This window comes from Schistocerca piceifrons, chromosome 3 (assembly GCF_021461385.2).
Source record: "Schistocerca piceifrons isolate TAMUIC-IGC-003096 chromosome 3, iqSchPice1.1, whole genome shotgun sequence".
Lineage (NCBI taxonomy): Eukaryota > Metazoa > Arthropoda > Insecta > Orthoptera > Acrididae > Schistocerca > Schistocerca piceifrons.
Genome location: NC_060140.1, coordinates 558,128,130 through 558,155,723, shown reverse-complemented (window position 1 = coordinate 558,155,723; position 27,594 = coordinate 558,128,130). Strand labels below are relative to the sequence as shown.

Genomic DNA, 27,594 nt, shown 5'->3' with positions numbered 1-27,594 from the left:
TACTAGACGTGCGGCTACCAAAGTATTAAAATTTCCGCCCGAACAGGGACTTGAACCCTGGACCCTTAGGTTAAAAGCCTAATGCTCTACCGACTGAGCTATCCGGGCTCACATTATGTGTTCACCCCTCCCACTACGCATACTGACACATTGCCTCATGTCCCTTACTTTTGGGTAATCGTTGCGTGGAGCTGTTACTATTTAAACGTCGTCTGACTGCTGTCTATAAACTCATCACGCTAGGCTCGTAACAGACTATCGAAGAAAGCTGACACACGATGTAAAGTCAAATTGCAGCAGTTTGTACGTCTCATATGTTACAGCAGAGGAGCAACGTGTTTTGTCGACACTCACTGGACAATTGTAAAATTTACAAGCGTCTCGAATGCAGTGTTTCCCACGTATTCGCTCATTTCACGGTTCCGTTGGAGATGTTCTTCACCTCTTGACACAAAAAAGAAACGCAGTCGGTAGGACTCGAACCTACGCTCCCAGAGGGAATCTGATTTCTAGTCAGACGCCTTAACCACTCGGCCACGACTGCCGGTCGCAGAGGCGTGACTCGACAAGTGCAACTGCTCCTTTACAAGCAATCTGATGGCAGAACACAACACGACACGACATGGCCTCACTCGTTTCTGTAGCGCTTTCGCTGCCAGCACATTAGCCGTTAAGACAGTGTATTAATTTTCGCCTGGACGGGGGCTTGAACCCGGGACCCTTTGGTTGAAGGTCTAGCGCTCTACCGACTGGGCTGTCCGGTCCCTCAGCCGAGCGTTGTAGTACATGCTGCATGGTGTGCGAGTGATTCGCGTGTCGTAATTCCTGGCTTATGGCTCCAATGGCGACTTCACCGACTTCCCACTGACGCACCGCTGACGCTAGTTTTGTGTCGTCTTAAACGATGGACACACTTGCAAGCAGCTGCGAGATCTTAAGAAAAGAAACGCTGCACCACTGCTTTTGCCACACTCGAATGAACTGAATTGCGCTTCTTAGACAGAAATGAATGCTCGCTCTGTCCAACACTTTCAAGCACATCTGTGTACTCACAAACACGGCGACGGCGCGACAAAATGACGGGGGCGCGTTCGTGGGCCTGCGACTGCTTTCTGCAGTACTAGCGTCCGTGCGAGGTGAACCGGTAGCCACAACAGGCAGCGGACGTCGCGAAACAGTATTCTTAAAAAATTAATTTCCGTCTTGTTGAGAATGGTGTCACTGGTTTGGATCCGCTTTCACCCACGCATGTCACATGTGTGCGAAAATTTCTGCTCGTCTTTACGCAAAATCGCACGCAGCCGGTAGGATTCGAACCTACGCTCCCAGAGGGAATCTGATTTCGAGTCAGACGCCTTAACCACTCGGCCACGACTGCCAGTAGCGCAAGACCCTCCCGACACGTGCAACTGGTACCGTTTAAAGCACTGCAGTGCCAGGAAACGGCGTAGCTGCATTCTTTTCCGTAGTGCTTACACCGCTACTAGACGTGCGGCTACCAAAGTATTAAAATTTCCGCCCGAACAGGGACTTGAACCCTGGACCCTTAGGTTAAAAGCCTAATGCTCTACCGACTGAGCTATCCGGGCTCACATTATGTGTTCACCCCTCCCACTACGCATACTGACACATTGCCTCATGTCCCTTACTTTTGGGTAATCGTTGCGTGGAGCTGTTACTATTTAAACGTCGTCTGACTGCTGTCTATAAACTCATCACGCTAGGCTCGTAACAGACTATCGAAGAAAGCTGACACACGATGTAAAGTCAAATTGCAGCAGTTTGTACGTCTCATATGTTACAGCAGAGGAGCAACGTGTTTTGTCGACACTCACTGGACAATTGTAAAATTTACAAGCGTCTCGAATGCAGTGTTTCCCACGTATTCGCTCATTTCACGGTTCCGTTGGAGATGTTCTTCACCTCTTGACACAAAAAAGAAACGCAGTCGGTAGGACTCGAACCTACGCTCCCAGAGGGAATCTGATTTCTAGTCAGACGCCTTAACCACTTTTTTTTTTTTTTTTTTTTTTAAAATGCTTGCAATTCAGTTTCAACTCATTATGAGCAAATGAAAGCGTAATTATTATTCCTCTAACAAATATATCTATTGAAAAAAAAATATTAAGGAACATCCACAACACAGCCACTTCAAAAGAAGTACACTACTGAAATTAAAATCCTAAAACATGACTATATAATGTAGACTGCTTTGTGAAATAAAGATTAAAAAAAAAAAAAACAAAAAAAAAAAAAACAAAAAAAAAAAACAAAAAAACACGGAAACTTCAGTCCTGGTGTAGAGAAGAAACATACATAAAGGCGGCAAATCCAGAAACAGTATAAAAGAAAATGGCTCACACAGGTGACCTTAGCCAACACCCTCTCTTTCAAATGTCAGGCTAAGCATATTGGCAAAATCATCTCGGAGGCCTGGCAATCGCAAGCGCTGCTAGTAAGCAGTAAGCATGTACTGCCGAAACGCTAGGTGTCCATCCTCTTCATGACAACTGTTGACAAAATGTACGAAATGGCCAATCAACCACATGACGGTATGGAGCTTCGTTCGCGGAAAAAAGGAAGAATCGGGCCGGACGATGATGTCAATAGTATAAGCGGCTTCAGCAGACCTAGTGACAAAGGCAAGTTGTTTCCTGAGCCAACGCCAATTAGCAAGGTGCCCACAGCAGGTGAATCGATGTTCAAGGGTATCCACGAGACCACACCGAGTACAGGTGTCCGTGTCAGAAAGACCAATACGGTGCAGTCGTACATTGGTGGGAACCAAATTATTTATTACCCTATACCACGTGGACGCCACGGCCATAGAGTGGATCGGCAGACTAACATTCTTCCAGACGTTCCTCCAGGACACAGATGGAGACGCCAGTTCTATTGGATTGGGACCGGCCAGCCCCTCCCAGCGGGCAATCAAGCCCTTGGTCGTTGGCACCGGTCGCCGCAAGAAGACGTCACCGAGGTAACTCACCGCAATGTAAAATTCCCGAATGTGTTTCAACTTAAAATTTAGGCGTCCGACATCGACAGGTGGAGCAAGGCTCGCCGGACGCACAACAGTAAAAAGCCTGGATGTAATCGAAGTCACTTCTTGCGTAACAATTAGAGTCGTTCGGCGGACGTACAAAGCAGACGCCTTGCGAGTAATGTCAGAGAGGCCCAAGCCTCCGGAGATGCGCGGCTTCGTCATTACCTCGTAACGTAACTTGAATAGATGGCCCTTCCATATAAACCTGCTAGACAATTGGCGCAACCTTTTCGCCACCATCATGGGAAGTGGGAACAGCTGAGCAACATAATAAGCTTTACATAGAACGTAGGTGTCTAAAATTCTGACTTTTTGCAAAATGGTAGCAGAGCGCTGCTCATGGACCATCAGAGCCCCCTGTATCTTCTCGGTGACCGACTTCCAATTGAGAGCCGCCATTTTTAGAGGACACCGATCAATGATAATCCCCAAGGACGTATGGCGATCGACAACAGTGGCCCAAGGGACGTCAGCATCGCGAAATCCTCGAATATCAAGGAACTTACATTTACCCTGATTGAGACGCGCTCCAGAGACACGACAGTATGCATCAACTGCCCCTTTCAACAACGGGATATCATCACGTTGACGGAGGAGAACAACGACATCATCCGCATATGCCTTAACCGAGAGCTTCCCACCAGAGAGAGACATACCCTGAAGCTTGAGAGCAATAGTCCGAAGCAGCGGTTCCAGGGACAATACGAATAAAGACATAGAGAGCGGACTACCCTGAGGCACTCCGCGGCGGATAGCAATGGGCGGCGTCAGCTGCCCATTGACTGACACCCTAGCTGTTATTCCCCTATACAAATTGCCAAGAACACCACGTGATGAAGCGTTAAAACCTATTGTACCTAAAACACGATCTAAAAACACATGACTGACGTGATCAAAAGCCTTATGAAAATCAAGGAAGGCAAAGGCACAATGTACGTTTGTAACCGCCGCAACCGAGACAACATCCCGATATTCGGCTACTGGTGTCAGAATAGATCTATCATGAAAACAACATTGATGTGCACCAATCACACCCCGAAGCAGAGAGGACAACCGGCTATTGAGCGCTCTAGCAGCTGTCTTGTAGTCAAAATTCAGCAATGTGAGCGGACGAAGATTGGCAGCAGATAAACGACCAGAAGACTTCGGAATTAAAACAATTTTCCCTACTTTAAAATCGGCAGGCACATCCATCCCCCTGACAATCTCATTTAAAATCTGCGTAAAAATGCCACCCAAAAGAGGCCAAAAACGGAGATAAAATTCTTTAGGCAGGCCGTCTGGACCCGGCGATTTACTGGACGGAGAGCGAGCAATAAAATCGAAAACCTCATCTACCTGGAACTCCCGGAGAAATTCGCCGTTCGCGTCAGGCGCGATCGTCGCAGTTAGATCCCCAAAGACATCATCCGAAAGAGACTCACCAGAATCATCGGCAGAATAGAGACTAGTGTAATACTGGTGAAGAGCACGAATCATTTCCTCCTGTGCAATAAGCTGCCGTCCATCATCCACCGTAAGAGAAGAGATGAAGGAGCGACGACGACGAGTGTGATGCCGTAGCAGGTGGTACAAGGATGTCAGTTCTCCTTCAACAAGAGAGTGAGGTTTCGACTTAACTCGCAGACCATCCATCTGTCGTCGTTTAAGGCTCAAGAGCTTGGCTTTAATACGACGAACATCATGGATCCGCAGAGGAGAGGTACCCGCTGCGTCATATAGTTCACGCAGGACAGAGTAGTAATATTCATACGTGTTCTTAAAATCACGCGCCCTTGCAGCACAGTAAAAAATCAAAGTCTTACGAATCTTGGGCTTGGCAAACGCAGTCCACCAAACCAGCAAGGAGGGGTATCGCGGGACAGAGCGAAGACATCGCTCCCACACGCCACTTATAACATCATCCATAGCACTGTCGGCAAGGTGGGAAACATTTAACATCCACTGGGAACGATAAAGTTTTGCAGGTTGGTGACTAAGATTTACAGTTGCAGTAAAACCACAATGGTCAGAAAAACTAGTAGGAATAACATCGACAGGAAGAATTTTATCACATAAAAAATCAGATAAATAGAATCTGTCGAGTCTACTGCATGAGGACGCGGTAAAAAACGTATATTTCACCAGGGTTGGATATTTGTGTTCCCAAACATCACGCAGATGCATCGTACGAACTAAGTCATGTAAATCACGGCAATAATTAAAATTGGGGGACTGGTCTTCAGGGCGTAAAACACAATTAAAATCGCCTCCGAGCAGGAGACTCCGAGGACTCTGGCGCAAAAGATAAATAAGCTCTTCTTTATAAAAGCGCGAGCGAGCCACAGTGTGACCCGAACCAGAGGGGGCATACAAAACAACGAGGCGGAGATCAAAAAGACGACAACCAATCCCACGGCCAGAGTCAAGGAATTCAATGTCAGTAATAGGAATGCCCTCTCGAAAGAAAAGAGCAGTTCCTGTTGAATATTCCGGCGCGACATTAAAAACAGTTTGAAATCCAGGTAGAGAGAGATCAGAAAACAACACTTCCTGCAAGAACACTACGTCCGCACAGGCGTCGTAAATAAACTGCCGCAAAGAGGCAATGCGAACGTCGGACTCAATACGGTTAAGATTTAAGGTAAGAAAGGTGTATGCTTGAACCATAGAGAGAAAAGCGAGAAAGGAAATCACCTACACCGACGCACCAACGTCACAGTCCATAGCAGGGGAGACGGAGGCATCCGAGGGAGGGGGACTGGTACCCCGTTCCGCGGATCCCTTACGCTTCGGTTTTTTACGAACAGCATTAACGTTCGGCTGAACGCGTAACTTGCGTCGGCTGACGGGCAAGGAAACTTCAGCCGCCGGTGACGTAGGAGGGTCAAGTTCTGTATCCGACACCACCCGCGCCGGTCCACATGCGGGATCCGGGGTCGCGGGGGGAAACTCCGACAAAACGGAATGGTCAACACTTACACTAGCTTCCGGCAAACATGGACTGCACGGAGGCGAATCGTGAGCAGGAAGCTCCGAGGCCGCAAAGTTGGACGGAAGCGGAGCAGCTCCGCTGGCAGAGGTATGGGGCAGCGAAGCAGGAAGTTGTCGCGGCTCCACTTGTTGTGACATCGAAGTCGGTTCGGAAGACGGCGCCAACAGGCCCGACCGACGATCCGACTCGAGAGAAGCTGCGTCGGAGGCCGGAGGGGCGCCAGCAGCCGCCACCGTAACCGTTACCTCAGGAGAGCAGGGAGCAACTACAGTACACAGTGGCTCGGAGGATGCCGGTCGCTCGGACTGGGGCATCTCAGGGAGATCCTCATCCGTACTATTTCCATCGTGTGGGCGACGCCTCTTATTATTCAAAAGTGGCACACCCACCTGAGGGACAGACGGAACAACATCAGATTTAGCACGCAAAGGAGGAAATTCTGTGTCAGGGGTGCGCAAAACCTGTGGCGGAGCGCTACTACCACTGGACTGTGCTACACCAAGAGCAGAACCACCTGCAACGAGGTCAGCGACCGTTAACTTGCGACGCTGTTCGAGAGAATTTTTTAAAACAAAAACTCTCCGCGGACAGTCGGTACGCACGTGACCACTTTCATTGCACAAAAAACAGGTGCCCACCTGACCACTATATGTTACATGGACACGATATCCACCGATCTGCAGGTGAGATGGAATATTCTGCTTAACGTGCATTTCGACTGAACGAATACCACTGTAACATTGCAGGCGATGTTGGCTTGACCAGCGTTCAAGGCGAATGCTCTTTACATCACCATACTTCTGTAGACCCTCCTTAAGATAGACATTATCCACCTCCGGTGGAAGGTTGTAAACACGAACATTGGTATACGTGATGGAAGCATTGGAAAGCAGCACGGTACTTACAGAATCATCCCGATGCCGAAAGAGAACTTGATGACCATATTTAGAAAGAATTTTATCAACCTGAAGTGGGTCCATAAACTTAACAAAGAAAACATACAGTTCGGTATCAAAATAAGCAGTGTGCACCTGATCCGAATGAACACCAAAGGTATCTACCAACCAATCATGAATCTCAAGAGAACTAGGTTGCACATGGCGGGTTGACTTGTCAAAAGCAAAACTAACTGTAGCCTGACGAGGAATAACCTGGGACGACATTTTCAAAATATGCGGTCGAAACCGCTACACAAAAAACACTGAAATAAGGACAGAAAGTAACACAAGGTACGAAACAACGATGGAGAAACACTCACAGAAGTTGCAACACAACACGTAAACAAAAACGATAGTCCACTATACGTAACGCTACGGCGGAGCGGAAGACTAGGCACGTCCACACTGCACGGCGTCTAAAGCGGAACACCGACTGAGCTATCCGGGCTCACATTATGTGTTCACCCCTCCCACTACGCATACTGACACATTGCCTCATGTCCCTTACTTTTGGGTAATCGTTGCGTGGAGCTGTTACTATTTAAACGTCGTCTGACTGCTGTCTATAAACTCATCACGCTAGGCTCGTAACAGACTATCGAAGAAAGCTGACACACGATGTAAAGTCAAATTGCAGCAGTTTGTACGTCTCATATGTTACAGCAGAGGAGCTACGTGTTTTGTCGACACTCACTGGACAATTGTAAAATTTACAAGCGTCTCGAATGCAGTGTTTCCCACGTATTCGCTCATTTCACGGTTCCGTTGGAGATGTTCTTCACCTCTTGACACAAAAAAGAAACGCAGTCGGTAGGACTCGAACCTACGCTCCCAGAGGGGATCTGATTTCTAATCAGACGCCTTAACCACTTTTTTTTTGTTTTTTTATTATTTTTGTCGGGCCTCCATCCTCCCCTTATAGCACATCACTTGCACTCGCCAAAATTGCCTTCATCTGCTAGCTTCAGTAGCTGTAATTGTAAGGAATTAAATGTCTCCTCATGAGACGGAAATGAAAATATTTCTTGATTGGTATCCCTGACCCTCCGTAGGTATACGGGGGGAATTTCAGCAGACTGGTGGCTTCAAAGATTGTCTTCTCGGGGAATGGCTATTGCTGTTGTATTCCGTTGTCTAACATTCGTTTTTTCGTCCATCTCTCAAGTGTTATTTCTGTTTCAGCTGCTCTTAACTTCGAAGCCCCGGCCACCAAAGTCTCCATGACATCTTACCAGGGTACCTTTTTGGTTTTCTAACATAAAGGTAATAAAAGAATAAAAGTGTCGCCCCATTAGTATGGCAAATGCTACGAAAAAAAACTATGAAAGAGTTTAAAAGAAGTGATAAAGTCAAGATTCTTGCAATATAGTGACTCTATGTCAACGTTCGTAATAAAAAACAAGCATTTTTCTCTATATTTCGTCGTTCGTAGCAGTGTCTGGTGTTCCATCGTTAAATGTATCCAATATTCTTCTTTACTCTTCTCTTTCTCGGATAGGATGTAGTATACAGTTTGGCCCTTTAGCCAATTGACGGCACGTCGTTTTGTATTGGGATAGGGAACTTCGTCAGGGTTGAGTAGGCGTGTCGGTGTTATCGTTCTTGGTGACGTTCGCAGTATGCTTGCGAGTTTCCGTGTGCAGAGGGACCATATGTCCTGTACAGCGTCGCAAGTAAATCTATGCTCGTCTGTGTCGACTAAGTGACATCTGATACAATTCGGTGTTTCAGCCAGGTGAATCTTATGTAACCTCGAATTGGTCGGAAATTTCCTATTGACTGCCATGTACCAAGTTGAGCGAATTGTAGATGACAGAAGCGGGTCGTGAATGTTCTCCCTGACTTGTTTCCAGTTATAACCTCGACATTTCTCCTCCACTATATTGCGTGGTGTACTTTCCGTCAAGGTGGCGTAAATTGCTTTGACTTTGTGTCGGTCTGCCTCTGGAATTCTTCGTTGTATGTAGCTAAGTTCTAGGATGAAATACCTTAAGTGACAGAGCGAGTTCAGAATATGTTTTACATCTACAGGTGGGTCCAGATTGGGAGGCACTATTTCATTCAAAATGTGAGCCGTCAGCGTGTTAGGTGATCCGTGCCACTGTTTGTATGTTTGACTAACATACAAGGCTTTTGCTTTGAGGTAGACATCCGTCAAATTGAGGCCTCCCTTCCAAACTGGTAGGGTGAGGGTTTCATACTTTACTTTAAATATCTGACCCCTGGTAACAAAGTGGCCAAGCGCCGCTAACATTTGTTGTGCAATAGTCTTTGGTAATGGCAGTACTTGGGCAACGTAATTTACTTTGGAAATTATGTAGGTGTTAACTAATGCCACTCTTTGAATGGCATTTAGAGCTCGCAGGCTATGTTGCCGTATGCCAGCGCGCATTTTTGCCAGCAGTTTTCTATAGTTCAAGGCAGCCGTGCGGCGGATATTGCGTGTGTATTCAATCCCGAGGGAGGTGATCGTTTCCAAGCTTCTTATTCTTTCAGCAGCACCGAGTTCTAATCCGCGTCCAATGTGCATTAAGCCTGACTTGTGACGGTTCAGTTTTGCCCCCGATGCAGCTTCATACGTTGTTACAATGTGGAAAGCTTTCTCTAAGTCCTCGTCTTTCGTTACTACAAAACTGACATCATCTGCGTATGCCTGGCAAATAATCTTCTGACCATGAATGAGCAGCCCTGGAAGGTCTTGCGTCAGGGAGTACAAGAATGGCTCGAGTGCTACGGCAAACAATGCCATCGACATTGAGCAGCCCTGTCGTACTGAACTTGCGATGCTGATCGGCCTGCTTCAGCGTCCATTTACATTGATTTGCGACGTACCATTCATCAAGAGGGTTTTAACAGTATCAGTGATTTTCTGAGGAAAATGCATGGCGTCAATGGTGCGTACGAGATAGGAGTGGTTCACCCTGTCAAAGGCCTTTTCAAAGTCGAGGGACACAAGGGCACTTGGGATGTCACAGGCTTCGGCAATCGCTATGAGATCTCTATATGCAGTTAAAGTGTGGAAAATATTTCTATTTGGTCCAACACACGTTTGGTAGTCGCCGGTAACGCTGGTAATGACTGAATTTAATCGTTGCATAATGACACGTGCGAAAATTTTATAGTCAGTATTAAGCAATGTTAAAGGCCGAAGATTCTCAACAGTTTTGCCTCCTGGAGTTTTTGGAACTAGCACCACTATCCCTTTACAAAAATCTTTGAAGCTGTCATTTCGAATGTTCATAATGTCATTACAGACCAGAGTCAACTTACTAATTAACCGTCGCCTAAATGTGTGATAAAACTCGGCAGGTAATCCGTCAGGACCAGGCGATTTATTTCTTGGGCTTTTGAGAATGGCGTCTGCCACTGCATCCTCGAGTATGTCTGAGGCGAGTTCTTCCGCCTGTTCCGGACCAAGTCTCCCCCACGCCCTGTCCGTAAGGACTGCCTGCGCTGCCACATCTATTGGTTTTTCAGCTAGTAACGCCGTAAAATGTTTATAAATTTCTTCTTGAATGGCAGTTTGTGTGTCGAAAAGGCGACCGTCTGCAGTTTTTAGCTCAGTCAGTATTTTCCTGTTTCTTCTTTTTTGCTCTTGTATAACGTGGTACATGGATGTTGTCTCCTCCCGCACTGCGTTTTGCAGGCGTGTTCTCACTTGATAGCCTTCAGATTGTCGTCGCGTCAGTGTTAGGAGTGTCGCCTTGATTCTTTTGATCTGCATGTGATTGGCCACTACTGTATTATCGTCTGTATAAAGGTCGCGTAGGCACTGAAAATAGAATTCTATTGTGGTCCTCTGCCAGGCGTATTTCTCGCGAGAGTAACACTTCATCGCTTTTATTAGAGCTGGCTTTGCACATTTTATTACCACGAGAAAGCCGAATTGTACAGTGGAAATTTCCTTTCACAATCTGCCCATGTGTGTTGGATGACGGCGTGGCACCCTGGATCTGATAAATGGGAAACATTCAGTTTCCACGGGCCTCTCGCTCTATATGTACCCTGTTTTTCCATATTTATGGTACATATATGTATGCTACATGGTCAGAGAATATAAGCGGCCATCGCTCCGCTTGTAAAATATGGTTTCGTAAATTGGAAGTTGCATAAATTCTGTCAATGCGGCTGGCAGAATGGCTGGTTACGTGGGTAAAACCGGGCACGTCGCCGTGTTTAAGTTCCCACGTGTCGAGTAGGTTTAATTCTCGAACAATGTCCAGAAGTTCTATGGAAGTGTTAAAATGCGGCGTTTGGTCTTTGGGTTTTAGTACACAGTTGAAATCACCTGCAAATACGACTTGGCCTGTGCGGGTTGTAAAAAGTGGCACTATCTCTTCCTTAAAAAACACCGATCTCCGGCGTTTCTTTCCCGTTCCAGAAGGGGCATAAACATTTATGAATCGGGTGTTGTGGATTGTCCCCGCAATACCTCTGCTGTTCGGCAGTCTGTCGACATTGGCTACGGCGATGCCTTCTTTGGTCATAAGGGCAGTTCCGAGTTCACTGCCACGTCCCGGGTTGATTAACGCATTGTAACCTGTGATACGATCCAGATCAATGTCGGCGACCTCTTCCAACAGCGCAATGTCGACATCAGCTGCATATAAGAAATCCGTAAGATTCCTCAGGTTTGACGTACTGCTGATCTTGTTGATGTTGACCGTGGCAACACGGTATGCCTGTAAGGGTGGCATGAGGGCAGAGGTATGCGTGGCGTTGAGCCGCTCCCTTAGTGATGACGGAGGGGCATCAATTAAAAGAAGTCGGGGTCGGCATCGACCGCCTGAAGAGCAGATTCAGTCTACTGTTGCCCTTGCGATTCCGTTTCCCGGACTTCTGACACTGTTTCTCGGTCTTGTCCCTGTACTTCGGTCATACCGTTGTCGTGAGAGCATTCTTCGACGTCGTCCGCCTAGTTACGCTGGTGGTGAGCTGCAGGCGGATCTGCACTGCTATCTGGCAGGTGGCCACCTGTACCTTCTGTATCTACTGACATCATCTTCGTCTGTGATGGGGAGGGTCTATTGTCGGAGTCAGCCTCGGAGTCGTCAGTGCGGGACTTTTTGGACGTCTGGGGAGTGGCAGTGGAAACCTGAGACGTCACGTCGGTCATCTTCTGACGCACCTGATTGGCTTTCTCGCGCAGTGGTTGCGCTTTTGTGTCAGCACCATGTTGCGCGATTCTTCGCTTCTTCTGCTTTTTCGGGGAAGGGCACTTGGAGTTTTGAGCAGTGTTCTCCTGAGTGGCACAGTCTTCGGCCATGGGAAAAACTTCCGCCGCTTGCGGCTGTTCGAAGACGTTACGGACCTGGCTGCCACCCTGCGTCTCCTTACTTCCCTCCTTAACTTCCTGTAAGGAAGCTCCGAAGGTTTCCGGTACATTACTCGTCTCCATTGGTATGTTCTCCTCGTTGTGATCAGTGTACGCATCTCGGGTGAAATCGACGCTGAGCTCTGGAGCGGTGTTTACACTGGCGGCGGCTACGTAAGTGATCGGCAACGTATAACTGGGGCCAGGCTGCTCACGCTCGCCAGTCGGGATCTGCGCTATGCGCCTTTGAATACACTGAGCGCGGACGTGTGCTGTAGAGCCACATCCCGAGCATGTCCGTGGTTGCCCGTCATAAATTACTATGGCCCTGTACCCACTTATAATGATGTAAGATGGAATATGCTTCAGCAACTCGAGTTTCACTTGCCGCACACCGTTTAATACTGGGAATATATGTTGACCTGACCATTTCTCAGCAACGTTGCATACTACCGAACCATATTTCCGTAGTTTGGCGTTAATCTGCTCGGCAGTTACTTCGAAGGGCAGTTCAAATATTCTGATGGTTCGCAATCCCAAGACTGCCTGCGTTAGTCGTACCTCGCCAACGTTTCCGTCTGAATGTTGGAACTTAAGAGATCCACCACAAGACTCAACAACTTCTTCACATCGTTCAGCCGTCACCAATTTCAAGTAGGCGGTACTACTAACGATCGATAAGTGTATGCCAATTAAATCTTCAAGCGTTAATTTCATAACATCTCGGACAAATAGTTCTACCTCAAAGGATTGTGGTCTAGCAAATTTCGGGTCGAATGTCAATTTAAGAGTGTCTTTCCGTTCTGGTTGAGTCACGATTGCGTTCGAGTATTCATTACCGAGGTTAGTGTTATCGCTGTAAGCGCGCACTCACCATGCACAGTGACCGCCGCCGGCAGCGACGAAGTAAACACGACCAGCCGCTCCGTACGTCCGCACCGCACGGCTGCCCGCGAGGGAATGCGAAAATTTCTGCTCGTCTTTACGCAAAATCGCACGCAGCCGGTAGGCTTCGAACCTACGCTCCCAGAGGGAATCTGAATTCGAGTCAGACGCCTTAACCACTCGGCCACGACTGCCGGTGGCACAAGAGCCTCCCTACACATGCAACTGCTGGCGTTTAGAGCACTGCAGTGCCACGAAACGGCGTAGCTGCATTCTTTTCTGTAGTGCTTTCACCGCTACTAGGCGAGCCGCTACCAGAGTATTAGAATTTCCGCCCGGACAGGGACTTGAACCCTGGACCCTTAGGTTAAAAGCCTAATGCCCTACCGACTGAGCTATCCGGGCTCACATTACGTTACGACACCTCCCACTATGCTACCGACACATTGCCTCATGTCCTTTACTTTGCTGGGCAATCGTTGCAAAGGAGCTGTTACTAATTAAACGTCCTCTGAATGCTGTCTACAAACTCATCACGCTACGCTCGTAACTGACTATCGAAGAAAGCTGACACACGATGTGAAGTCAATTTGCAGCAGCTTCTACGTCTCATGTTTTGTCGACACTCACTGGGCAGTTGGGAAATTCACAGGCGTCTCGAATGCAACGTTTCCCACGTATTCGCTCATTTCACGGTTCCGTTGGAGATGCTCTTCACCTCTTGACACAAAAATGAAACGCAGTCGGTAGGACTCGAACCTACGCTCCCAGAGGGAATCTGATTTCTAGTCAGACGCCTTAACCACTTTTTTTTTTTTTTTTTTTTTTTTTTTTTTGGGCTTCCCCTCTTCCATACAGCCCATCCATACGCTCACCTTTGTGTGCCTTCTTCGGCTAGCTTCAGCGCTTTATTAGTGGATTTTTTTTTTTTTTTTTTTGCGGTGGTAGATCTCAGTATCACTACGTCTCAAGCTCGTCTTCACTTAATAATAGCATAAATGTTTCCTTGTCGTTCTGCATTCGTCGATGATCCAGTTTGCTGAAGGCATGATTCAAAGTTGTCATCTCTTAGCGTTGAGAGTGTGTTCGCCGAGATTAGCGCCGTGCTGTTTTCTTGCAGTTATTGACTAAAGTAACTGGGTAGTATTGTGTGTTCCTTGAGTCGGTGGAGACAAAAACAACAAGATCAGAGGTGTCTCTTTCAGCATCGTAAATAATAATAGAAAAATAAAGTTCTGTATAGAGGAAAGATGGGTATCTAGAAAGAAATACTACCCCGTCTGTTAAACTTCGTCAAATTAAACTATACTTGTCTTCTGGGTAACGTAAAAAACTAGAAATAAATACTGGCTCCACAAGTTTGGCATCCTGTTGCATGCTGCTTCTCGTTGACCTTAGGTGCACAAATTGTACAACCTATGAAGCAATGGAGTCCTGAAAACTGACAATCAGATACCCTGATAATATAAGAAATAAATAAAAAAAGCAATGATCGTACCCATTGGTTCGCGCACTTAAAGCTTCCCATCATTCAAAGCAACGGTGAGAAAATTCTGAAACGTTTCTTTATACTTTCGTAATCGTTTGATCGCGTAATATTCGACAATAAGATACAAATGAAAATCAGAAAGTGTAGGCGTTTTAGTCGTCAGCATATAATATAGGTACTGTCCAATTAAGCAGGTATAGCTATTATTTTTAGATTTCGGAAATAATTTCCAGTCCGGCTGGAATATATCTTGCAGTTGTATTGCGGATGGCGTCGTTCTATTAATAAGAGCCAGTTTCATTCTCGTCCAATTCCAGAGTTGCGTCTGATCTCTGCAGTATAATATGTGTTGCAATGTTTCCACATGGCCACATGTGTCGCAAGTCGGTGTAGGCCGTAGTTGGATCTTACACAATTTCTCCCCCGTGGGCATCACCTCGTTCACAACATCATACGACACGGAACGAACTCGGGAACGAAGAAGAGGAGTGCTGATATTCATCCAAATTTGTCGCCAGTTCTTGCCAGGATACTTCATTTCTATAGAGTTATTCTGTTGCCGATTCGTAAATACACTGTAGACAGCCGCAGCAGTGAGTGGTTGCAGGTGTTGTTGCACATAGCTGGACTCCACGTAATATCGGCGAATATGAACGAGCTCGGGATGGATATGTCCAACATTTATCGGTGGCGTCATATCCGGTGGTCGTAACCGCTGGAATAGACGCGCTGTAAGACCTGTCTGACTACATCGTAAGATCCTTGATGTTCGAGCTAGAAAAATCGCTAAGCACTGTAATTCAACATTTTTAAGGGCTAAACCACCTTTATACCGAGGTAAAGCGGTGGCCTTGAAAGCGACTTTAAAAATATTACCTCACCAAATGTACCAGCCTGCAAGGGCTAAAATTCTGTTTGCAATATCAGGAGGAATAGGGAGAACAGCGGCAACATGGTAAATCTTGCTGAGAACATAATAATTGACGAAATGTGCTCTCTGAATCCTGTCTAAGGACCGCATATTGTGCTCTCGAATCAAAGCTCGAAGGACGTTGAGCTTCTGTTCCCAATTCACTCTTACCATTTCCCGTGGATTCGGAGTGAGAATCAAACCAAGGTGCTTGAGCTGGTTGGTTGCCTCTAACCAAACGGTGTTCGCGAAGCGAGCCTGCGGAACTAAATGCAAGACTTTGGATTTCCGTTCGTTAAGGCGTGCACCGCAGGCGCTGGCATACCGGTGGACAAGCCGTCGCACGGTATCGAACTCTTCGTCGTTGTTGATAAGGACGCTGATATCGTCCGCATAGGCATGACAGACGGTCTTGGTATTCAGCGTTTGAAGACCCGGTAAGGTGACGCAAAACGTTTTCAGTAGTGGCTCTATAGCATTGGCGAAAAGAGTCGTGGAAAGCGGGCACCCTTGTCGCAAACCTTGTTGAATGGGCACAGGGGCTGTTAACTGGCCGTTGAATTTCACGCGGGAAGACGTATTGCAGATACAGTTCCTTATTATCTGTACGAAATGCTGGTTGAAACCCATTTTGTCCAGCGTTCTGAATAGAAATCCATGGTTAGTCCTATCAAATGCCTTGTCGAAGTCAAAGAAGACTATTGCCAACGTGGTCTTGGAAATCCAAGCCAAATATGCAATATCTAGATATTCGCACAGGGCGTCTATCATCGATCGACCAGTAACCACGTTCATGTGGTATGAACCAAGCACTTTACTAAGAACTGGCTTGAGTCTGGCATTCAGAATCCGAGTAAAGATTTTGAAACTGCATTCAGTAGGGTGATTGGTCGTAAGTTATTGAGTGAAGACCCTTGTGACGGTTTGGAGACTAAGACTATCAGGCCCTCAGTGAACTGCGATGGAAAAGCAGTATTCGTTAACAATTCATTATACATGATAGTCAGTTCGTCGCCGAAAACATCCCAATACCGAAGATAAAATTCAACCGGCAAACCGTCTGATCCTGCAGCTTTTCCTTTCGCCGCAGACGTAATGATTGACTTCACTTCGAAGTTAGTTATGTTGGCCAGGAGCTGAGCGTGGTCGTCCGGGTTCACCGATGCCGTAATGTTAGACAAAAATTCCTCTCCCGCCTCTACGTCTGTGTCAGGCAGTGAGTAAAGTTGCCGGAAATGATTCCGAATAAAAGCCTTAAGCTCGCCTTGCTCATCATAAACACGACCATCGTCATCTGTCAGTTGAGTAATGATATTTTGTCTGCCTCTTTGAGCTTCCCGTATGACGTGGTACAGGGACGCTGACTCGTTAAAGGTGTCATCGAAAGCGCGTGACCTGACTTGGTCTCCTGCCAGAGACTCACGAACCAATGCGGTAATTTTGGCTTTGGTACGTTTAATGCGAAGGAGATTGCCAGGCAGTGCAGAGTAATCGTTATACAACTGGCGGAGAGCGGTAAAATAAAATTCCAACGTCTGTTTCTTCCAGTACGCCTTGGCCCTGGCAAACTGACAAATACATTTCTTTATGTGCGGTTTTACTAGCTCCGTCCACCAATGAACACGCTCCCTATACCTTTGTCGTCGCTGGAGGCACCATTGCCACGTTGCAATGAGATCCTTCTTCAGGTCACCGTCGCCCAACAGTGCGACGTTCAGTTGCCATACGCCTCGACCCAAAAAGGTTTTCTGCGAGACGTGCCTAAGCCTTATGTGATACGCACAGTGGTCGCTAAAATTAACAGGCGATATTTCACAATACCTGGCAGCGCTTAAAATGTCTTTAGATACATAAAACCTATCCAGACGACTAGCGGAGGCAGCGGTAACATAAGTGTATCCGGTCACCTGCGGGCGAAGTGAGCACCAGGTATCTTGTAAGTCCAGCCCATCAATTAAATCTCGCAACTCCAAACAAAAATTAAAATTCGGACACTGGTCTTCTCTGGGTACAACACAATTAAAATCGCCGCCCAATAAAATCTTCGAACAACCACGGGATAATAATGGCACAATTTCATCGCGATATAAAACACTCCTATCCCTTCGGCCTGCAGATCCAGTCGGGGCATAGACGTTGACCAAAAGCAAATCTTCGAATTGTACGACAATCCCTCGACCCGTTTCTAAAATCGCTCGAGGTCTGCAAGTGATGCCCGCTTTGTACAAAATTGCAGTCCCTGCCTCATCGCCAATATTTATGAGGGCCTCATAGCCTGTGACATTCCCGACCTTGGGTGTGACGACTTCTTGTAGGAATACGATATCTATATCGGCGGCATACACATAGTCAGTCAAACATTTTAATTTTACATCAGATGTTATTCGATTTATATTAGCAGTTGCAATTTTGTAATCCCGCATAAGAAGGGTGATGCCATGTTAATGCGTATCGTCAGCCCAGGAAGACTGCCTGCTGGACCCCGGCGAGTGAGCGGTATCCATAAATGCATCGGGTCCAGAACTGTCGACATGCATCCCCGTATCGGGTTCCTCTGAATGCTGCACGACCTGTACTCCATCGTCTGTGACGATTCTCTCACATTCATCCGTCCGGAACTGCTTGATAGTACGCTGCAGTTTCTGTTCAAGAGTACGAGTTTCCTCGTCACTCTGCTTACGGACCGATTTCTTTTGTCGTCCTTTCCTCTGAGGACGGGTGTCCTCGACTTGTTCGTTGTTGTCAGATTTCGCAGCGGTAGGGGTAGCTCCCGTGGGAGACTGTTCTTTGCCGGAAACTACGCTGACTGGAGAAGACACTTCAAGGGGATGGGAAACTCGCGGCTGGTCATCAGAGTCCTCAGGTGGAAGACTCTCCACAGATGGGAGCAGATGTTGATCGGGCAACCGAGGCGGAAGTTCCACACAGCATCGGAAGGGCGCGAATTTCCGGCCCCGTCGTTTGCATAGTTTTCCACGTCAGGAGCAACGGGCAGTCGGCTCGCCGTAGCTGTGTTTACATCGGCGGCCGTCACGTCTGGCACAACCTCAGCCGCGTGCAGCTGTGGCGCGCTAACGACAGACGGACCGACAAGGCTCTCGGCATACGTCGGCCTATTACCATCCTGCCCAACTCCAAGGCCATCACGTTGTCGGAAAACACGACGCAATGGTTTAGCACGGGGACACGCGGCCTTCATATGGTCCGGAGAGCCACAAAGGACACATGTACGTGGTTGCCCCTCGTACATTACGAGTGCCCGGAAGCCTTGTACCACGACGTTCGACGGGATATGCTTGAATACATCAATTCGCGCTACCCGGACACCATTATCCACATTGAAGTGTTTAAGTCCGCTCCACTGCTCTTGGTGAATTTCCAATACGTTCCCATACTGGGACAAACATTGCCGAATACGTTCAAGATCAACTTCAAAAGGTGGGTTGAATACACGGACCGTACGCAGGCCTAACCCAGCATGGGTAACGACAACTTTACAAATTTCACCATCAAAATTAAGGAACTCGGTGGTACCCTTAGTTAAGTCCATGACACGTAAACAGGGCTGGTCACTAACAAGTTTCACGTAGACGGCATTCGCCAGAAAATCGTATGAAAATCCTAAAACTTCCTCGTCTTTAAGACCCAACCTGTCGAAGAAAAAATCGACTAATTCGTAGACATGTGGTCGGCCAAAACCTAACGGAAATTGGAAACGCAACGTGTAACGGCGTAATTGATCATCCATGGCAAAGGCCATGATGTACTCACAAGACTAAACCAGCTGCAGGCGCCGCCAAACACGCGCGGAGCGAGCACTCCGGCACGTCTGCACACGGCCGCTGCTGCGGCGGAACTGAAACCGACACATTGCCTCATGTCCTTTACTTTGCTGGGCAATCGTTGCAAAGGAGCTGTTACTAATTAAACGTCCTCTGAATGCTGTCTACAAACTCATCACGCTACGCTCGTAACAGACTATCTAAGAAAGCTGACACACGATGTAAAGTCAAATTGCAGCAGTTTCTACGTCTCATGCGTTGAAGCAGAGGAGCTACTTGTTTTGTCGACACTCACTGAGCAATTGGGAAATTCACAAGCGTCTCGAATGCAACGTTTCCCACGTATTCGCTCATTTCACGGTTCCGTTGGAGATGCTCTTCACCTCTTGACACAAAAATGAAACGCAGTCGGTAGGACTCGAACCTACGCTCCCAGAGGGAATCTGATTCCTAGTCAGACGCCTTAGCCACTGGGCCACGACTGCCGATCGCACAAGCGCCTCTCGACTAGTCAAACTGCTCCTTTTAAAGCAACCTGACGGTAGAAAATGGCATGGCCTCACTCGTTTCTCTAGTGCTTCCGTGGCCAGCACATTGGCCGTAACGACAGTGTAATAAGTTTAGCCTGCTCAGGGGCTTGAACCCGGGACCCTTTGGCTGAAGGCCTAGCACTCTGCCGACTGAGCTATCCTCTGCCTCTGCCGAGCATTATGGTACAGCTGCAATGTGTGCCAGTGATTTGCGTGTCGTAATTGCTGGCTTGTGGCTCCAATGGCGACTTCACCGACTTCCCGCTGACGCTAGTTTTCTGTCGTCTTAAAAGTTGGATACACTTCCAAGCAGCTGCGAGATCTCACGAAAAGAAACGGTGCACCACTGTTTTTTCTGCACTCGAATGACTCAATTGCGATTCTTAAAAAGAAATGCATGCTCGCTCTGTCCAACACTTTCAAGCACATCAGCGTACTCACGAACACGGCGACGGCGCGGCAAAATGACGGGGGCCTATGACGGATTTCTGCAGTACTAGCGTCCGTGCGAGGTGAACCGATAGCCACAGGAAGCAGCGGCCGCCGCGAAAATCAGTATTCTTAGACAAATTTTCGTCTTGTTGAGAGTGGTGTCACTGGTTTGCATCGGCATTCGCCCATACATGCCACAAGTGTGCGAAAATTTCTGCTCGTTGGTACGGAAAATCGCACGCAGCTTTACCGATTTTTTTTTTTTTTTTTAGTTTTTGCAGCTGAACGTCCGCCTTTTGAGAGCGAGAAAATTTTCGCAGTCGGCAGGACTTTTTTCTTTTTTTATTTAATTTTTTTTTAGCCGGTAGGATTTTTTTTACATTTTTTTTTTAAAGGAACAAAGAACAAAGATGCAACCAGAGCAACAGGCAGGCAGAGGCAAAGAGGGCAGGGGTCGAATGTCCCGAGGCCTGGCCACAATGTCTCTCCCAGACCTGTCACCAAGTCGCCTCCCGAGTCTGTTGTAAGTAACTGGTTTTTTTTTTGTGATTTTCTGTTTGCTACTGAAATTTTTTTTTTTTTTTAAATTGTTTCGTGTGTTTTTAATATTTTTGTTTTGTTTTTAGTGTTTTTTTTGTTTATGAATTGCCGACTGGCATGATGAATAGTGTGGGACTTACCATTGGAGCCTGTTGGCTGGAGAAAAAGGAAAGAAATATTTGGAGCCACAAAGGAAACGAAAACATCGCCCCAAAACTAAAGAAATTCAGCGTTTCCTGCTGGAAGAGAACGACAAGAAGTGCAGTGGGAGAAGAAAAGAAAACACGAAGAACTTAGAAGCCCTCAACTCTACCGGGACATGGAGTTAAGAAACGAACCTGAGAGAAAAAAATGAGCAAATTCTATTCCTCCATAATGGGAAAAAATGAAATGGCACATAATTTGGCAACTAAAAACAAAACACCTCTCTTGGAAAGGAGTGTCAAAGGAATAGAAGATTTTGAATGTGCTGTCTTCACGGAAAGAAACGAGCAAAATAGGCAACATAGAATTTCAAAGCAAGCGATCTCTGTAGGAAAGAAGAAAACGAAATACCAAATGAAAGAAAGGAAGACTAAAGCCCTCGAAAGGGAGTAAAAAATCACACTCGAAATAAATCGAAAGTGCGTTTCTATCTCAAAGAAAGGAAAAAGGAAAGTTATGAAAACAATCAAAGAATAGGACGAAAGAAAGGTAATTCCGTATTCGATTATTTTTCAGGTCAATGTGTTTCCAGTTTCTTCTTCAGTTTTCTTATTTCGAGTTCTTTCGTTACGTCAACACGCTATTACATCTGTCCACATTTCAGGACCATGATCGACGTCGTCATTAAGGTTGGAGGACAGTCGGTGCCAGATTGAAAACTTTCCGAAATTGCTGTTCAATGGGGATTTGCAAAAAGCGCTGAATACACCTCCGATATGAGGCTGTCCTCCGGAGCGTTTCATGGCGCTCCCATAGATAAAACAAGTAGTCGACTGGATCAATTATATTTTTGGCAAATATAGCGTAGGTGGTATGCCCTAAAATCCACACTGTAGCATTTCGCTTAGATTGCGGAAAAGGTTTAATGTCAGGGATGACAGCCGTTAGCGGGGAAAACGACCGTTTGTCAGTCCTGTTAATGAGTGCTAGCATGTCGCAGGAAATAGCCCACACATCTCGTGTGGTTCTGCAAAGAAATCGATGCTCAAGTGTACCCCGTTCGTCACAATACTCGCACTTAGAGGACGAACTTAGGTGAATAGTCGCCAGTCGGTCGTTGGTGGTCACAGTGCGAGTGATGACCGTATACCACGTGCTGCGCACTTCCTTCGGTAACAACTTGTTGCTGACGTTTTGCCAAACAAGAACCCAGTTGTTGTGGGGATATTGACGGACTAAGTTAGTCGGTGGTGGCAAACCAATCATCTCACGATACAAAGAGGTGGCAGACCGCGTCCTGCGGTCGCGAGCTAGTGAAACCTGATAACTGCGGGACAAGAAAAAATCTCTGAATACAGCAAACTTGTAAGGTACCCGCGAGACATCGATCGGTGCACTGTCAGAAAGGGGTTCATGGGCGCGCAATAGGGCAGCCGTCGTACTGCGAGGGCTGTTCTCTACAATGGTGGCAAGTTGGTTGACAAGCAGGGCAGAACATTTCTTTCTGACATCTACAAGACCTAGTCCTCCGCGAGACGGAGGCTGGGTACATGTGGCAAGTTTCACCTTGAAAATATGACCTCGCCACAGCAGCCAGTGTGCTGCTTGGCTGATCGTGCGTGCCAACGGAGGTGGGACGTTGAGCACTTGGGCCACATACCACGCTTTAGCCAGAATGTGAACATTGATCAACTCGCCACGCTGTAGAAGGTGTAATTGCCGGGTGGCGTGACGAACCATGAGACCCTTGACAGTCGTCGAAATACGGCGCCAGTTATGAGCTGCCATCTTTATGGGGCAAGCAAAGAAGTGAATGCCGAGCAACATGTGGGAGGCAGCTATGGTGTACCACGAATCGGCAGCATAGTTGCGACAGGCACCTATTGGGAGTAGCACCGTTTTATGCGGGTTCAGTTCCGCACCTGTAGCCTGGGCAAAAAGACTGAACACAGGTTTAACTAAAGGGATGTCCTTTTCTTGTTGTATAAAGACGCCGACATCGTCGGCGTACGCAACGCACGACGCCCGTACACCCTCTACATCGATCCCACTGACAGTGCGCCCAATTCGGCGGAGGAGGGGGTCAAGAGCGATAACAAAGACGGACATAGAGAGGGGACACCCTTGCCGCACAGACCGTGCAATCCTAAAGGGAGCCGAAAGAGTGCCATTGATCAGAATGCGAGAAGACGCTCTCGTTAGGACATTTTTAAGGGCGGAGACAAAGTTCATATGAAAGCCGATGTGACCTAACAAGGCAAAAAGGTAATCGTGGTTAATCCTATCAAAAGCCTTCCTAAAGTCAATCGAGAGAATCGCCCCTGGAGTCCGTGTGGCAGCAGTGTGAGCCACGACGTCCCTATACGTGCTCACGGCGGCAAGGAAACCCCTCCCTGTCACAGCGCACATCTGGAAAGGGCTAATGATTTTTCGCATCACCGTGTGCAGCCTGGTGGCGACGCATTTGCTGAAAAGTTTGTAGTCACTGTTCAACAGCGTGATCGGTCGAAAGTTTTCAACTTTGTCAGCCCCAGCGGTCTTAGGGAGAAGAATGACTATACCCTCTAGGAACTCTGCCAGACACGGAAGGCCACTCAACAATTCATTTGCGACCTTTGTGATGATAAGTTCTAAGAGATCCCAGAACTCGAGGTAGAATTCTAAAGGAATGCCGTCAGGGCCGGGGGACTTGTTACAAGCAGACGATCTGAGTGCATCGCTCATGTCCTCCGTCGTGATGGCCAAAAGGAGGGTGTCATTGTCCTCACGTGTAAGCAGGTTCCGCATTTCACCCATGAGTACATGTGCGGCCGCCCTATCGTGGTCGCTACGTTGAAACGCGGCACTAAAATGGGCAAAAATATGCGCACGAATGTCCCTCTCAGTGGTTAGTCGCTCCCCAGTCTCCAGTCTAAGACACCGAATAAATTTAGTAACACCCCGTCTCCGCTCTCTTTCGATATGGTGAATAGTCGGTGACTCATCAAAGGCCCCTACACAGCGACTTCTAAGTAAGGAGCCCTGAAAGTCTTGGGCTTGCAATTTAAAAATTTGAGCTTTGACAGCTTTTAACTGAATCATAAATTGCTCATCGACAATAGCCGGTAGAGAGACGGCATCTTTTAAAATCTGATAATAATATTCAGTGGTTCTGTGTTTCCACAGCGTAGCTTCGGCGCTAAAACACTTTGAAACAGCACGGATAGACGGCTTGGCCAGGTGAACCCACCAGCCGACAACCGAGGCATAGTAAGCCAGCTTTTCGCCGCAAGAAGACAGCGTATCGTGAATCTGCCGTGGCAACGAGGGGGCACGGACATGGGTCACGTTAAACTTCCATACCCGAGATCGACGTAACTGGCGGAGTTGCGGCGCGCGAAGGTCGCAGAAGAAGGCGCAGTGATCGGAAAAGCAGACAGGGGCGACGTCGGCACTAATTAGATGATCCGCTATGCAGGTCGACACATAGAACCTATCAATACTAGCCCATTTCGATAGAACTACGTAAAGACTTGCTGTTGAGGATAGAGAACACGCCACACATCTGCTAACTGGAAGCTTGCAATCAGACGATCAAGGTCGACGCACTTATGAGCCGTAGGAAACTGATCACTGTCCGCGACCACGCAATTAAAATCGCCCCCCAACACGACGGGCAGCGTCGGGCTACCAATCAAGGTGGGTACATCTTCAATGAAAAATCTCGCTCTCGCCCTCTTTAAACTAGTGCCAGACGGAGCGTAAATGTTAACTAGTTGCAGGCCTCCGATAACGCACGAGATCCCCCTGCCGGTCGGTAGTCGTTTGACGCGCGTCGGCTCTTCTGCAGACTTATATAAAATAGCGGTACCACACCGAGCTTCCGGGTCGATATTATAAATGGCGGAATACCCCGTTAAAACATCAAGGGACACAACGCTCACTTCCTGCAGAAAAATAAAATCGTATCGACAATGTTGGATAAAATTTGCCAAGACTTGCAATTTCTGAGAAGCCGCAATACAGTTGATTTTTAATGTGGCTATTTTAACCATGCGGCTACAGGACGCATGGGTGTAGGGCACACTGATAAATTTCTTGAAAGGGAGTCACCGGTAACGTGCAGACTCACCGGAGACGGAAAGCAGGGTACCGTGGCAGTTACATGTCTTCATCGTCCGCCCAGGAGAGCGGCGCAAGATTGGTCGTGTCTCCGTCCGACAGACTGCCGCTGGTAGTGTCACCCGACACGGTTTTCCTTGACGCGCGAGTCTGCGATTTGCGCTGTTTACGAGATTCCGTGTCAGTACTAATCTTTTTCGAAGGGGGCGAAATTTCCCTGCCGCCGGCACCCTTTCCTAGCATACCCTTAAGTTTCTGACTTTGCTCTCGCACACGTTTGCCTCGTTGCATGGCAAAGTCAGTGTCCTGCAACTCGGTCTTTACGTTCCCCACTGAGGCAACAGAGTGCTGTTCTACATCCATAACCAAATTCTCCGCGTGAGGCGGAGAAATGCGTTAGGTATTCGCTGGAGCAGTAATGTTACTGGGGGATGGGTTGGAGTCCGCGACCTTGTCAGGAGTGGCAGTAGGTGCACAATCCCCAGCAGGGGTGTCCGACACAACAGGCACTGAAGTTGCAACATCACATGGGGAGGACGTTTGACACTGTAGAACCGTTGAGGCAGGCGCGGTGTCGCAAACTGCGACAGTAATAGCACCTGATACCGGAACGCTCTGAACACGTTCAGCAACAAGTGAAGCCACAGAAGTCGTCTCCTGCAACGGAACAGAACGGTTGGTCGGACGACATTCAGTGCTAACGTCTGGGACATTGTCAACAACAGGCGTAAGTGGTACAACAGGTACACTAGGAAGAATAGACATACCCGCTACAACCGGTTCACGAACTAACGAGTCAGCCGGTGGCGGAGAACCTCTAAGAAGGGCACCTGCGTAACTACCTGAGTTTTCTAGGGGCAACTGCACAGGACGCCGACGGGGACAAGAATTCCACATATGTTTAGTGGAATGACAGAGAGAACACGTTGGAGGTTGGCCGGTGTAGGAGATGAAAGCCCTATGGCCGCCTATGATAACGAAGGACGGAATACGTTTCTTTAAATCCATCCGCACAGAACGTACGCCGTTATCACATTGATAAACATACGCGGACGACCAATAATCTTTAGTGACAGCAAAGATAGTCCAATATAAACTTAATGCACGGCGAATTTCATCTAGGGGCACTTCAAAAGACAGACGGAAAACTTTCACATTTCGTATACCATAACCGGCATGTAGCACCTGCACGTCACTAATATTCCCATCAGGATGTTTAAATTTCCGAACCACGCCATTAACGGCCACCAAACGCTCACATAATTCACTATCAAGGATTTTCAAGAACAATGAATTAACGATAAAATCTAAATGAACACCATCAAGCAAAGCTGGATCTATTTGCAATTCAAAAGCCGTGGGACGCGGAAATTCGCGATCAAACAACAACTGAATAGTATTGGACCGGTTGTACGTCACCATTTTCCACAATAAATCCTTTAAAACTTACAAAAAGAGAAGAAACACGCTGAGTAAAGACACCAGGCCGCTGCAAACAACGGCGACCCACGATGTAAACACAACTGCTAGCGGAGCTCGCGACGGGCACGTCTGCTCGCCGCAACCATTCGGCCACGACTGCCGGTGGCACAAGAGCCTCCCTACACATGCAACTGCTGGCGTTTAGAGCACTGCAGTTCCACGAAACGGCGTAGCTGCGTTCTTTTCCGTAGTGCTTTCACCGCTACTAGGCGAGCCGCTATCAAAGTATTAGAATTTCCGCCCGGACAGGGACTTGAACCCTGGACCCTTAGGTTAAAAGCCTAATGCCCTACCGACTGAGCTATCCGGGCTCACATTACATTACGACACCTCCCACTATGCTACCGACACATTGCCTCATGTCCTTTTTTTGCTGGGCAATCGTTGCAAAGGAGCTGTTACTAATTAAACGTCCTCTGAATGCTGTCTACAAACTCATCACACTACGCTCGTAACAGACTATCGAAGAAAGCTGACACACGATGTGATGTCAAATTGCAGCAGTTTCTACGTCTCATGCGTTGAAGCAGAAGAGCTACTTGTTTAGTCGACACTCACTGGGCAATTGGGAAATTCACAAGCGTCTCGAATGCAACGTTTCCCACGTATTCGCTCATTTCAGGTTCCGTTGGAGATGCTCTTCACCTCTTGACACAAAAATGAAACGCAGTCAGTAGGACTCGAACCTACGCTCCGAGAGGGAATCTGATTTCCAGTCAGACGCCTTAACCACTTTTTTTTCCTTATTTTTTTTGTTTTTGTTATAGTTTACCGGGAATCGAACCCGGGCCTCCTGGGTGATAGCCAGGTATCCTAGCCACTTTTTTTTTTTACGTGCAATCTTCGGATCCGATGTCCGACGCCTTATCCAATTTTTTTTGTTTTTTTTTTGTTTTTTGTTTAACGCTCTTCCAACTGAGCTATTTGTTTTTTTCGTTACACCTTTTTTTTACACAACTTTTTCATTTTTTTCTTATTTTTCCTCTTTTTCCCTTTTTTTCTTTTATTTAATTATGTATGCACGAGA

At 47.4% G+C, this 27,594-nt stretch overlaps 8 non-coding genes across 8 annotated transcripts; all 8 read right to left on the bottom strand.

Annotated features, from left to right (window-relative positions):
• Window positions 1-35: 35 nt before the first annotated feature.
• On the bottom strand, window positions 36-108 carry Trnak-uuu. The gene has a single exon. It is a non-coding gene; the product is annotated as a tRNA-Lys (tRNA).
• A 354-nt stretch (window positions 109-462) lies between these two features.
• Trnas-aga lies at window positions 463-544 on the bottom strand. Its single transcript has one exon. It is a non-coding gene; the product is annotated as a tRNA-Ser (tRNA).
• Window positions 545-1,296: 752 nt separating this feature from the next.
• Trnas-cga lies at window positions 1,297-1,378 on the bottom strand. Its single transcript has one exon. It is a non-coding gene; the product is annotated as a tRNA-Ser (tRNA).
• Window positions 1,379-1,516: 138 nt separating this feature from the next.
• Window positions 1,517-1,589, bottom strand: Trnak-uuu. The gene has a single exon. It is a non-coding gene; the product is annotated as a tRNA-Lys (tRNA).
• An 11,680-nt stretch (window positions 1,590-13,269) lies between these two features.
• Trnas-cga lies at window positions 13,270-13,351 on the bottom strand. The gene has a single exon. It is a non-coding gene; the product is annotated as a tRNA-Ser (tRNA).
• A 138-nt stretch (window positions 13,352-13,489) lies between these two features.
• On the bottom strand, window positions 13,490-13,562 carry Trnak-uuu. The gene has a single exon. It is a non-coding gene; the product is annotated as a tRNA-Lys (tRNA).
• Window positions 13,563-19,741: 6,179 nt separating this feature from the next.
• Trnap-agg lies at window positions 19,742-19,823 on the bottom strand. Its single transcript has one exon. It is a non-coding gene; the product is annotated as a tRNA-Pro (tRNA).
• A 6,982-nt stretch (window positions 19,824-26,805) lies between these two features.
• Window positions 26,806-26,878, bottom strand: Trnak-uuu. The gene has a single exon. It is a non-coding gene; the product is annotated as a tRNA-Lys (tRNA).
• Between the last annotated feature and the right edge of the window lie 716 nt (window positions 26,879-27,594).